The sequence below is a fragment of the Loxodonta africana genome, chromosome 1 (assembly GCF_030014295.1).
Source record: "Loxodonta africana isolate mLoxAfr1 chromosome 1, mLoxAfr1.hap2, whole genome shotgun sequence".
Lineage (NCBI taxonomy): Eukaryota > Metazoa > Chordata > Mammalia > Proboscidea > Elephantidae > Loxodonta > Loxodonta africana.
The window spans coordinates 150593576-150607246 of NC_087342.1; the positions used below are offsets into that span (position 1 = coordinate 150593576).

General features: G+C 36.4%; 1 protein-coding gene across 8 annotated transcripts in view; it reads right to left on the reverse strand.

Moving 5' to 3' along the window:
* The window catches only part of RNGTT (RNA guanylyltransferase and 5'-phosphatase), a 351931-nt gene that overhangs the window by 87448 nt on the left and 250812 nt on the right, over window positions 1-13671 (reverse strand). Inside the window, exon 16 of one of the 8 annotated variants that reach the window (XM_064288919.1) lies at window positions 1-13671. This exon is cut by the window's right edge and continues 21880 nt beyond it. The exons of the other annotated variants lie outside the window; for them this stretch is intronic. The gene's annotated coding sequence lies outside the window, so the exon portion shown is untranslated. 8 annotated transcript variants of the gene reach the window in all.

The window sequence follows — 13671 nt, forward strand, 5'->3', positions numbered from 1 at the left end:
TAAGCATTTTTTTTTTTTTTTTTAATTGCACCGGCTGCACTAGTCTCTTTCCAAAGGGGTGCAGAGCCCTCTCAGCTCCTGTGGTCTTGGTCTCTCTCCTCTTCTTTGTTCTCTTGAGAAACGGCCTTCATTCTGCAGGACAGCAACAAGGAAGGCTGCCTGGCGCTTTTGGTCTGCAACTTTCTTTCTTGCTCCTTAGTTAGAGTAGAGTTGGCAGGCCAGTTCCACTAGCCGAGAGATTCTTAATTTTTTTTTTTTTTAGCCTGTTACAAACATACAGATTAGAGTTCAGAAGTCCGACATACGTATCTTTAGTTTAATAAAGAGTTTCTTATAGTTGTTTTGTGATGTATACAACCACCTGTGGGTTATGTGCTTAAAAACATTAGGTAATCCTTGCCAAATACATATAAATTCTGATGTAAAAATTGCTTTTGGGGGACTCCATAAAGTACAGCCTGCATTGCTGTCAGACTCCCACCCCTATTGGTGTCACCTCTTAATAAAACTTAGTCTCTCTCTTTCTGACTTGGAGTACATTGGTTGTACTGCTCCAGGGCACAGACCCTAATCGGGTAACACTATCCTATTTTATAAATGTAATACAGATAACATTTGTTATATAAATGTAATCCAGTAAAAGGAAAAATACACAGAAAAAAGTATACTCTAACTCTTTCCATGAGTTAAGAAAAAATTGTGTTTTCAGAGATTCAAAACTGTAATCTAAGAAACATATTTCATAGTGATTGTTTTATATGACACTAGTCTTTTAAATTGTTTTTGTCTTAAAATAAAAAAGCTAGCTATTATTAATGTGCTTAAATGTCTTCTTGAGTAGAACTAGGAATTCTTCCCAATGAAACAACAGATACAAGTAAGATATTTTACTTTATCCCTTCATTATTTCTAACTTTAAATAAACAGAAAATCTACTCATGTTCTTTACTACAGGCATACGTTGCTTAATGTCCACAATATGGTCTGTAAGATAAGACGTTATGTGATTTGGACGCTGTGCAAACACCGTATTAAAACCTTATGGGAACCCACTTCCAGTGTCCTCATCACCACTGCAACAGCTGCCACTGCTGCTAGAGACTGCGGGAATGGCAGCAGCAGCAGCTGGGAGGGCAGTGGTGGGAGCTAGTGGAAGTCAAGGAGGAGGAAGCCGAGCGTGCCCAGCCCACCCACCTGAGTAGCAGGAGCAGCCTGACCCCGCAGCCCCTGCTGCCACTGCTCGCCTCATAAGGCCTAAGGGCCGGCGCTCAGAGCCATGTCCTCTGCCTCACCTGCCTGTATCCCACCTGTGGTCCAGTGCTGCACACGGCTAGTTTTGAGGTCTTTAAAAACATTAAGGGGAAATAGAAGGAAAAAGCTGCTTTCTCTTTAAAAAAAAACCTATGGGACCACAGACATATAAGCGGTTGGTAATGCATGCCTTAATCCCTAGAGACAAGTTTTAATCTTTCAATGCCCAGTCTTTCAATATTTTGTACAAATAAATCCAAATACTAATATTTCATCCAAAATGCTCTCCTAAAGCCTCACTTTTAAATACAGCATTAACATTAGGAAATGTTTTATAATAATCATTTATAAAGATTATACACTATATACTTAGTTACTAGTTCTTTATAATTTTCTCATAATCATTCTAATTATTTTAGGATAACCTAAAAACTATATCATCCAGTATAGATGTTCTAACACACATTCCATATTCTAAGACATACAGTTACACACAATAGTGATATTGCTTAATGTGTCCTATTGGTTCCAAATTAATAAGAAAGGTTTGCTCAATGAATGAACTAATCTTTGTGTAGTAGTTTACAGTTTAGAGAACTCTCTTCACATATATTTAATCTATATAATAATTCCATACATTATTGCTTAATGGGCCCTGACCTATCAATTTACTTTGGATAACTATTGACTTGGTAAGTCTTAATAGGCTTCATGTAGTAAATTCAAGCCTACTTGAAGAGATTCAGCCTTTACCACTAAGGAATTTAAATTAAAATTAAGAATTTTGACAAATACAAACACTCAGATATAACAAGCATCCCTATAAATAACTAAGTGGATAAACTATTATATGGACAGATGATACGTATCATTCATTAGTTCACTCATTCATCTACTTATTCATGATCTGAGCACATACTATGTGGCAGGCATTGTTCTGGCTCGAATGGCCATCTAAATGGCACTTATTAAAAAAGAATTTATACTTAAAAATAATTGAGCAATGATCATTTCATTTTCACCATGGAAAATTAGAAAGTTACCATGGGACAAAATCTCAATAATCTAACCAAATTAAGTAAACTATAAATAGATAATAACTGAAAAAAGGAACAGATACTGTGACAGCCAATAAGAAGCTGGAGTAGACACGAAACCAACATATTCATATTAAAAGACCAGATATCAGAAAGAGGTCACATGTAGGTATTGTCTTCAGGGAACTGAAGTTAATTAAAAACAAGTATTTGAGAATAGGCAAAGTGTAAAGCACTCTAGTAGGTATTATGGAGGGAGGTCAAGTACACAACTCACTATAATACAAGGCAAAGTACAATGAACACTAAAGTAGGAAGAATTATTAACAGTTTGAACATGTGGAATAAAATTTATAATCGTTTCATTATACATTTCCTAATCTTAAAGAGGGAAACCCTGGTGGCATAGTGGCTAAGTGGTATGGCTGCTAATCAAATGGTGGGCAGTTCGAATCTGCCAGGCGCTCCTTGGAAACTCTGTGGGGCAGTTCTACTCTGTCCTATAGGGTTGCTTTGAGTCGGAATCCACTCGGCAGCAATGGGTTCATCTTAAAGAACTAGGATACGGGCTTTAATTTTCAACTTGTTTAGTATCACCTCAAACTGAATAATTTTAAAGAAAATAACCAATGTGAAAAACAGAAGCATTAAATGGGAAAAAAAATGCATTATTACTCTGACATTGACTAGAATTTTAACATGAGAGAAGTAGGAGAAAGTTTAGGAATAGGACAAAAGGTAAAAAGAAAAAAGGTGGCAGAAAAGGTGCAACAATATAAATGAACTGCTTGATCAGGATTCCAATTCTCAGAGATAACACCACAAATATGCTTTATGCTCTACATATTAAGCACAATAAGCTCTAAACCTAGAACAAAAAAAACCTAGAACAGAGGTCCTTAATTTTGAGTGATGAATTCTTTCCAATATATCATAATAAACTACTCTAAAAAGAAAACATATCTATATTTTAGATAAATAATTCAAACTAACTGACAAAACACATATGGAATGAAATTTAATTTAAATAAACCAGTTTCCAAATTCCAACTTATTTTAACATAGTAGTATACTTTTACATGAGAGCATCAATAGTTTATAAACCTATCATAAACTTTCAGTGACTTTTAATATATAAAAATGTAGCTATGTAATAAATTTAATGGCAACTATAAGCATTATATTTATGTTTTAGATATATATACCAAATTTTTTGTTTTTCTGTTTTTCTTTAAATTATAGAAAAAATAATGGAACTGTTTGCTTTCAAATTATGACCATATTCCTCGTAAAGAGAAAAATACTTTTGGAAATTATTGTCTGGCATTATGGGCTTCTTATTATGCTGCATATGAGACAAGGGGTATGATAATGATGAAACATTCTTGATGCATCAGACTGAAAAATTAGATATTTACAGACCATGTCTGAAACTAAGGTTCTAATTGGATAACCTCTTCTTTCCCCCTTGTTCTTGTTTTGGTAGATATATAAATTTAATTTGGTTACTGGCATGGTCTATTGAACTAAGCACAAAATGGTGCAAAAAAATATTTAAAGTTCCAATCTTGGACTATTGTTCCAGTTCTAATCTCAATTCACTGAATGCTCTTGGATAAGTCATAAACTAAATGACATTTCTCAATTTCCTCATCTGTAAAATGGAGATAATTGTCCTGACTCATCAGGATACTATTTAGATTATTTAACAACTGGGTAAAATACTATGAAAATGATGAAAATGTTCAGTGAAGTTTAAAATTCCTAAATCATTACTTAAATTGAAATTTTTGAAAAGTACTTTTTAAAATCTAAACTTAACACTCTAATAGCATTTGTTGCAAGATAACTTGACTAATCTGAACCTTCATCTTTCAAGGGTGCAGTGTAGCCTCAAAGTAAGCAACAATTTATAGTTGAGAATAGAATGTTTGGACCAGCCCACCAGCTCCAGGGGTGATATGTGATTTTGTAATAAAAGACTAGGCTCAGTACAAGAAAACAAAAGATAAATGATTAACTGAAATGAATTTAACCTAACAGAGTCACAGTTTTCAGTTAACAAAGGATAGAAAAAGACAAATTACTTACTGTTCAAAACAATACTTTCTATCCTTTCTCCCCTAAATCATGAATTATGTTTACTAAAAAGTGTAGAAATTGATATTTATATTACCTGCATTTTTCTTTCTTCGATTCACAAAGACCTTAGATGGAGACAGCCTTCTTAAAGAAATATGTACCACTTTTGACTAGTGAGCAACTACAGAGTAAACTGTTCTTAAAAGGCTATGCCTGATTAGATTTTTATAAACTATATCATATGTTCCTGGAACTTCTACTTCGAGAAACATGGAGTAGACAAACTTTTCCCTATTCCTACCACTAAGTACAGACTCAGAACATTATATATAAAACAAACACAAGAAGACTCTGAAAAGTGAAGACAAGAAAACAGATCAGCTAGGGAGCCGAGGACCAAGGAATGACTTCGTAGGAATTCCCTGGGGTTTCTTTTCGCCTCATCTATTTCAGAGTGAATACTGGAGAAGCTAGTAAACACAAAAACACTAGCAGGCAGAGACAAACAAGAAAAGTTTTCTCTCTGTATCCTAGAAAGGGGCAGCCGAGCAAGTCAGAAAACCTTTAGATAATAACCGCTCTATTCTAGTCAAGCACCACAGAAAAAAAACTGCATCTCCACCCTCAACCCTGCCAAGCAAAGGCTTAGTGAGGAGCTTAGATTCCCATCCTCACCAGGCTATGAGGCACGCCGACCCTGATGGGATGGTGACAGAGAAGGCTGAGTGGGGAGCCAAGTGGTAATGAGATAACAATCCCACATACAATGTTAATGGAGACCGTGGGGGGCACCTAGACTTCCACCACCACCCTAGGGTAACAAAGTACCCCTCCATCTCCTGCTGGGGTGGTGACCAGGGAAACCTAAGGGAGTCATTACTTTCACCTCCACCCAGTGATAAGGACACTATCCTCTCCCAACCCCCACAATGTCACTGGAGGTCACACGCAAAGCCTGAACTTCCACCTCCACCCAGCAGTAATAAAAATCCCTACCCAGCCCCTCTTTTCAAATGGAGGCCAATTGGAGACCTGGACTTCCAACAGCACCTGGCAGTAACCACGGTGTGCCTCCTTTCCCCTATCACAGTGGTGTCAGAGGAGACCTGCGAAAACGAAAGATTTAAACAAGATTCAGGATGCCATAGCATAATATCCAACATGTCCAGATTTCAATAGAAAATCACAAATAACACCAAGAACCAGGAAAACTCTCAACTTGAATGAGAATCTTAATTTGCTGTCTTTCATTACTTTTTAATGATTTTTAACTGAGTGCAGTTTTCAAGATTTTAGACTTAAATTTCTTGGATTTATACTTTTCCCGTCAAGTGTGCTAGGGTCAAAAGTAATATAAAAACGCCTAAAGGATCCTGTAGTGGGTTGATGGTGGCCAAAAAATGGCATGTCCACATTTAAATCCCTGGAACCTGTGAATGTTATTTGGAAAAAGGGCTTTTGAAAATGTAATTAAGTTAAGGATCTTGAGATGGGATCAATCTGGATTGCCTAAGTGGGCTATAAATCCAATGACAAATGTCCTAGTAAGAGACAGAAGATACAGAGATGAAGGTGATGTATAGATGGTGCAGAGAGATGGGGCAACAAGCCAAGGATGCCAACAATCACCACAAACTAAGAGGCAAAGAATGGATTCTCCCCTAGAGCTCCAGGCATAGTACAAAAAAGCCCTGCTGATCCCTGTAAAAACCTTGATTTCAGGCTTCTGGACTCTAGAACTGTGAGAGAATAAATTTCTGTTGGTTTAAGCCTCTGAGTTTATGGTAATTTCTACGACAGCCCTACAATGCTAATACAGATAACTTTTATAATTTTCTATGAGACACAAATAATTACTTTCTGGGTCTACTGGCTTTATAAACGTGGTCAAATTTCTTAAAAATAAAGGAAATATCTATGTTATCCTTCCTAATGTTCCATTAACTTATATCCTGCCATTTGGAAAGGCTAGGGAAATGAAGATAGAAGAGGAAAAAGAAAACAATCTGAAGTGATTGCCAAAGAAATAAAATTGCCACCTCCCTGTGTAAAAATACAGTTATATGTGGTTATCAAGAAGGAAATAACTGGTGAAGTAGAGAGATTTTTAAAATGACTGAAACAACAATCCTTTCAGGTTTCTGTTTTAAGACTCAGGAAACCATTTACATTCTTAAAAACTATTGAGGACCCCAAAGAACTTATTTTTATGTGGGTTATATCTTTTGATATTTATCATATTAAAAATGAAAACTGGAAAAACAATTTAATTCCTTCAAAAATAACCAAATTCACTACATAATAACATAAATAACGCTATGAAAAATAAATATTTTCCAAAGGGAAAAAAATTAAATAAGAAGAATGGTTTTGTTTTACATTTTAAACAATCTGTTTAATGTCTGTCTCAACAGAAGACAGTCGGATTCTCATGATGAAGTACATGAGGAAAACTCAGCCTTACACAGACATGTGTTGTAAAAGGGAAAAAAACTATTTTAATAATCATTTCAGATAAGTGAGGCTACTCTTTTTTGATATTATGTCCAAACATGACAAATGGTAATCTTGTTTTTTACATTTAATTTTAAAATAATTATAGACACACAAGAAGCTGCAAAAATAGGAAGACAGGTTTACCCACCACCCAGTTTTCCCCAAAGGTGACATCTTACACAATAATAGTACATTATCAAACCAGGAAATTAATTATTAATTAATACAGTGCAATTAATCAGACTACAGATCTTGAACAGAATTTACCAGTATTTGCATACATTTTTCTCTCTCTTTTTTTTTTTTTTAATGTCTTTGTGACTTTTTAAAGTCAGTTTCAGGAGCCAAGATGGCAGTTAGATGCTTCCAACGAACCCTCTTATGACAAAGACCCGAAAAAACAAGTGTAACGATTATATATACACATATACATATACGTATACATATACACATACACATACGTATATGTATACATATACACACATGAGTCACGATGAGTAGGAATCGACTCCACAGCACTGGGTTTGGCTTTTTTTGGTTTTTTTACATATATTTATGACAAGATAGGAGCCCTGAACATCCAAGGCAAAGTTAGAAAATGGACTGAGCAGCAGGGAGACAGAGAGAGAGCTCAGAAGCAAAGAGGAGTTGCCAGACCTGAACGGCTGGGAACCCTCAGGCTGTAGTGGGCTTCTGGTAGCATTCGGCTGCAGTGTCCTCAGGGAGAAACAGCCAGCCGCGCAGCCTACTCACACCTCCGGAAACAGAGAAGAACAGCGCTCTCGGCAAAAAGCTAAGTACTTGTGTATATTTTACCACGCCTCCCAGCCCCCATGCCACCTTGAGTTGCTATCGATTTCCCTGAACCTGAGATAGGTCCTGCTATGAGCCCTGAGCCATTCTCTTGGCCTTGGAGAAGGAATAAATTCACACCTGGGGAAAAGATAATCTGCCTGCTCCACTAACCTGGGGAGCTAAGGACAGAAGCGGCTCCTGTCCAGGCACAAACCATCTATGGACTTTGAATACCTTTCCGCCTACATGGACCTCTGTGGCCCTATTTCAGGCAAAAAAGGATCTTGTTGGTAGACCACAACTGTTTCAGCTGTGCGATAGACAGGTGGGTGGTTGATGTTCGACACCACTTTGCCTATTAAACAGGGTCTTCATCTACCCACATCAGGGGCCTAAGGACTGGTGGCTCTACTCAGGTCACCCAGCCACCAGCAACAGTGGTCCAAGTATAACTGGTACCTCCCAGTTCCTACAACCAAAAACATTGGCTGCCCATGGTCCATCTGCAGAACCCACCCACCTGTGCACTCCAGGGAACAGGGGTGCACTTTCTTCACAGACACTCGGGGGATGATTGTCAGCACCCCACCTTGTTCAGAGCATGACCCCCTGCTGCAACCAGATACCGGTAGGTACACCAATCACCCCTGCCCCTCAAAGACTGTAGGACAAAGCCTGTACCATACACTTGATGACCAACGACCTGGACATCTAAGCTGAATCCATACAAGAAAAGTGAAGGGATTCCTAGGCTCATATACCTGATCACAGCTCCAGCCATCTGATGACAGGATGTTAGAGTTTCAAAGGCAAAACCAATCGGGCTAGCTCACTCAAGCAACCTATTTGGGCATATTAAAATAAAGCAAGAAGCTAGGATACCGTAAGAAAACATAAAATACACTAATACGATAACCTATAGATGGTTTGGAGACAACAGTCGATATCAAATCACATAAAGAAGCATATCATGACAGCTTCAACAAGCTCTCAGAACAAAGAATCAATAGATCTTCTGGATGAAGGTGCTTTCCTGGAATTACTGGATACAAAATACAAAAGATTAATATACAGAACTCTTCAAGACGTCAGGAACAAGATCAGGCAATACGTGGAACAAGCCAAGAAACACACAGATAAAGAAGCTGAACAAATTAAAAAGCTTATTCAAGAACATAACAAAAAATTTAATAAGCTGCAAGAATCCAAAGAGAGATGGCCATGAGAAATTCAGAAGATTAACAATAAAATTACAGAATTAGACAACTCCGTAGAAAGTCAGAAGAGCACACTTGAGCAAGTGGAAGGCAGAATTGGTGAGACTGATGATAAAGCACTTGATACCAATAAGTTTCAAGAAAAATCAGATAAAAAACAAAAAAATGAAGAAACCCTAAGAGTCATGTGGGATTCTATCAAGAGAAATAACCTATGAGTGATTGGAGTACCAGAAAAGGGAGGGATAACAGAAAACGTAGAGAGAATTGTTGAAGATTTGTTGGCAGAAAACTTCCCTGATATCGTGAAAGATGAGAAGATATCTATCCAAGATGTTCATCCAATTCCACATAAGATAGATCTTAAAAGAAACTCACCAAGTCATATTATAATCAAACTTGCCAAAACCAAAAATGAAGAGAATTTTATGAGCAGCAAGGGATAAATGAAAAGTCACTTACAAAGGAGAGTCAATAAGAATAAACTCGGACTACTCCGCAGAAACCCTGCAGGCAAGAAAGCAACAGGATAACTTATATGAAACAATGAAGGAAAAAAAAAATGAGAGCCAAGAATCACATATCCAGCAAAACTGTCTCTCAAATATGAAGGCAAAATTAGGACAGTTCCAGATAAACAGAAGTTTAGGAAATTTGTAAAAACCAAACCAAAACTACAAGAAATACTAAAGGGAGTTCTCTGGTTGGAAAACCAATAATATCAGATATCAACCCAAGACTACAACACTTAGACAGAACAATCAGATATCGACCCAGAGAGGGAAATCACAAAAATAAATCAAGATAAAAAAATGCTCAAAACAGTAAAACAGCGATGTCATTATGTAAAAGACAACATTAAAACAATAAAAGGGTACTAAGAAATATACTCATAGATCTTTCAGATGGAGAGGAAGACAAGGCAATACAAAGAAATAAAATTTAGGTTTAAACATAGAAAAATAGGGGTAAATATTAAGGTAACCACTAAGGAGACTAATAATCATATTCATCAAAATAAAATACAATAAAAAAATAGAGACTCAGCAGAAACAAAATCAAATACAACGAATATAAGGAAAAGACAAAATATAAACTACTCAGCACAAAAAATTAAGTGGGAAAAAGAAACTGTCAACAAAACACACAAAAAAAAGACATCCAAATGACAGCAGTAAACTCATACTTCTCCATAATGACACTGAATGTAAATGGAATAAATGCAACCATAAAGAGGCAGAGGGTGGCAGAATGGATAAAAAAAACACAATCCGTCTATATGCTGCCTACAAGAGGCACACCTTAGACTTGGAGACACAAACTAAAACTCAAAGGATGGAAAAAATATATCAAGCAAACAACAATCAAAAAAAAAATGCAGGAGTGGCAATATTAATTTCTGATAAAATAGACTTTAAAGTTAATTTCATCATAAAGGATAAGTAAGGGCACTATATAATGATTAAAGAGACAACATACCAGGAGGATAGAGCCATATTAGATATTTCTGCACCCAATGACAGGGCTGCAAGATACATAAAACAAACGCTAACAGCATTGAAAAGTGAGATAGACAGTGACACAATCATAGTGGACTTCAACACACCACTTTCACTGAAGGACAGAACATCCAGAAAGAAGCTCAATAAAGACGCAGAAGATCTAAACGCCACAATCAACCAACTCGACCTCACAGATGTATACAGAACACTCCACCCACCAGCAGCCAAGTATACTTTCTTTTCCAATGCACATGGAACATTTTCTGGAATAGACCACATAATAGGTCACAAAGCAGGCCTTAACGCAATCCAAAACATCAAAATATTACAAAGCATCTTCTCTGACAATAAAGCCATAAAAGCAGAAATCAATAACGGAAAAAGCAGGGAAAAGAAATCAAACCTTGGAAACTGAACAATACCCTGCTCAAAAATGACTGGGTTATAGAAGACATCAAGGATGGAATAAAGAAATTCATATAATCCAATGAGAATGAAAACACTTCCTATCAGAACCTTGGGACACAGAGAAAGCAGTGCTCAGAGGTCAATTTATACCAATAAATGCATGATTACAAAAATAGAAAGGGCCAAAATCAAAGAATTATCCCTACGACTTGAACAAATAGAAAGAGAGCAACAAAAGAAACTGTCAGGCACCAGAAGAAAGCAAATAATAAAAATAAGAGCAGAATTAAATGAAATAGAGAACAGAAAAACAATTCAAAGAGTTAACAAGACCAAAACCTGGTTCTTTGAAAAAATTAACAAAATTGATAAACCATTGGCCAAACTGACAGAAGAAAAACAGAAGAGGGAGCAAATAACCCAAATAAGAAATGAGATGGGGGATATTACAACAGACACAACTGAAATTAAAGGAATCATATCAGATTATTGTGAAAAATTGTACTCTACCAAATTTGAGAACCTAGAAGAAATGGATGAATTTGTAGAAACACACAACCTACCTAAACCAATAGAAACAGAGGCAGAACAACTAAATAAACCCATAATAAAAGAAGAGATTGAAAAGGTAATTTAAAAACTCCCAAAAAAAAAAAAAGCTCTGGCCGATGGCTTCTCTGCAGAATTCTACCAAACTTTCAGAGGAGAGTTAAAACCACTACTACTAAAGGTATTTCAGAGCATAGAAAAGGACGTAATACTCCCAAACTCATTCTAGGAAGCCAGCGTATACCTGATACTAAAACCAGGTAAAGACACCATAAAAAAGGAAATTACAGACCTACGTCCCTCATGAACTTAGATGCAAAAATCTTCGACAAAATTCTAGCCAACAGAATTCAACAACATGAGTCGGAATCGACTTGACAGCACTGGGTTTGGGTTTTTTTTTTTTTAATCAAAAAAAAAAAAAAATTCACCATGACTAAGTAGGATTCATACCAGGTATGCAGGGATGGTTCAACATTATAAGAACAATGAATGTAATCCATTATATAAATAAAACAAAAGACAAGAGCCACATGATCTTATCAATTAATTCAGGAAAGGCATTTGACAAAGTTCAACACCCATTCATGATAAAAACTCTCAGCAAAATAGGAATTGAAGGAAAATTCCTCAACATGATAAGGGGCATTTATACAAAGCCAACAGCCAACATCATCCTAAATGGAGAGAGTCTGAAAGCATTCCCCTTGAGATCGGAAACAAGACAAGGATGCCCTTTACCATCGCTCTTATTCAACATTGTGCTGGAGGTCCTAGCTGGAGCAATTAGGCTAGATAAACAAATAAAGGGCATCCAGATTGGTAAGGAAGAAGTAAAATTACCTCTATTTGCAGATGACATGATCTTATACACAGAAAACCCTAAAGAATCCTCAAGAAAACTACTGAAACTAATAGAACAGTTCAGCAGAGTATCAGGATACAAGAAAAACATATAAGAATCAGTTGGATTCCTCTACATCAATTAAAAAAACATCGAAGAGGAAATCACCGAATCAATGCCATTTATAGTAGCCCCCAAGAAGATAAATAGTTAGGAATAAATCTTACCAGAGATGTAAAAGACTTATACAAAGAAAACTACAAAACACTTCTGCAAGAAACCAAAAGAGGCCTACATAAGTGGAAAAACATACCTTGCTCATTGATAGGAAAACTTAACATTGTAAAAATGTCTATTCTACCAAAAGCGATCTATAGATTTAATGCAATTCTGATCCAAATTCCAATGACATTTTTTAATGAGATGGACAAACAAATCACCAACTTCATATGGAAGGGACAGAGGCCCCGGATAAGTAAAGCATTACTGAAAAAGAACAACAAAGTGGGAGGCCTCACTCTACTGGATTTTAGAACCTATTATGCCATCACAGTAGTCAAAACACTCTAGTACTGGTACAACAACAGATACATAGACCAATGGAATAGAATTGAGAATCTAGGCATAAATCCATCCACATATGAGCAGCTGATATTTGACAAAGGCCCAAAGTCAGTTAAATGGGGAACACACAGTCTTTTTAACAAATGGTGCTGACATAACTGGATATCCAACTGCAAAAAAATGAAACAAGACCCATACATCACACTATGCACAAAAACTAACTCAAAATGGATCAAAGACCTAAATATAAAATGATAAAGATCATGGAAGAAAAAATTGGGACAACGTTAGGAGCCCTAATACATGGCATAAACATTACTAACAATGCAGAAGAAAAACAAGATAACTGGGAGCTCCTAAAAAACAAACACCTATGCTCATCCAAAGACCTCACCAAAAGAGTAAAAAGATTACCTGTGGACCGGGAAAAAGCTTTTAGGTATGAAATTTCTGATCAGCGGCTGATCTCCAAAATCTATATGATACTGCAAAAACTCAACTACAAAAAGACAAATAAGCCAATTAAAAAACAGACAAATCATATGGACAGGCACTTCACTAACGAAGACATTCAGGTAGCTAACAGATACATGAGGAAATGCTCACGATCATTAGCCATTGAAGAAATGCCAATCAAAACTACAATGAGATTCCATCTTACTCCAACAAGGTTGGCATTAATCCAAAAAATACAAAATAATACATGTTGGAGAGGTTGTGGAGAGACTGGAACACTTACACACTGCTGATGGGAATGTAAAATGGTACAACCACTTTGGAAATCGATTTGGCACTTCCTTAAAAAGCTAGAAATAGAACTACCATAGGATCCAGCAATCCCACTCCTTGGAATATATCCTAGAGAAATAAGGGCCTTTACATGAACAGATATACACATACCCATGTTAATTGCAGCACTGTTTACA